Genomic DNA, 1,088 nt, shown 5'->3' on the forward strand with positions numbered 1-1,088 from the left:
GACACTGTATACTACAGGTTGCATGTTTCTGCCTCATAATGCCATCCACAGCAGGAGAAAGCTGGGCTTTGTTGACCAATTTAAAGATGGTAGGATTTCATTTAATATCGCTTTTGAAACAAGTGGAACCATTCTTTTTAAATATTACAATATCTAGGTCAGTATCACAGTGCAAAAGTAAATATTATTTTCCCAACTGCCCCAAGATAGCATTGCCATTCAGCAATTTAGTAAGCCTACAGACAATTTGTATTGTTCACTTGATAAATACTTTCATTCCACAGGGGCCAGGGGCTGGAGTACTCTAATGGACAACAGAATTTGCCTCTTTCCTCATAGTGGAATTGTGTCCTTCCACCAAACTAGCTTCAGTAGAGCACTTAAAAGAGAAATACAAAAGATTGCAGCTGTTTCACTATTGTTAGTATAGCCCAAACTATTTGGATGTACTTTGGAGAAGTCAGCGGATCCGCATCCTGAGCCAAGCCTCACCCTCTATGGCTTTCCTAAGGTCCTTTTGCTTAAAAGTACCTTTGATTCATGGGTAGTTCGTTTGTTTGCCTCCATGAGCCAGTGTGGTGCAGTGGTTAAGAGCAGTAGATTTGTAATCTGGGGAACCTGGTTCGCGTCTCCGCTCCTCCACATGCAGCTGCTGGGTGACCTTGGGCTAGTCACACTTCTCTGAAGTCTCTCAGCTCCACTCACCTCACAGAGTGTTTGTTGTGGGGGAGGAAGGGAAAGGAGAATGTTAGCCGCTTTGAGACTCCTTGGGCTAATGATAAAGCGGGATATCAAATCCAAACTCTCTCCTCCTCCTCCTCCTCCTCCTCCTCCTCCTCCTCCTCCTCCTCCTCCTCCTTCTTCTTCCATGGAAGCTTTCACAGGTACTTAGCAACTGCCAGAAAATGGTCTATTCCAGCTGTGGTCTGGCAAGGGGGCACAGTTTAGGAGCTCAGCATGATGCAGGCTGCTGCTGTGCCCCCACACCATGCTGAGCTCCCTGCTGCCTTGCCCCCTTCCTATTCCAGTAACCAGAAGCAATGCCTGATGTTAGAAAGCCAGCATGGCAACACAGACACCCCCCCCCC

This window comes from Podarcis bocagei (assembly GCF_964188305.1).
Source record: "Podarcis bocagei genome assembly, chromosome: 1".
Classification (NCBI taxonomy): domain Eukaryota; kingdom Metazoa; phylum Chordata; class Lepidosauria; order Squamata; family Lacertidae; genus Podarcis; species Podarcis bocagei.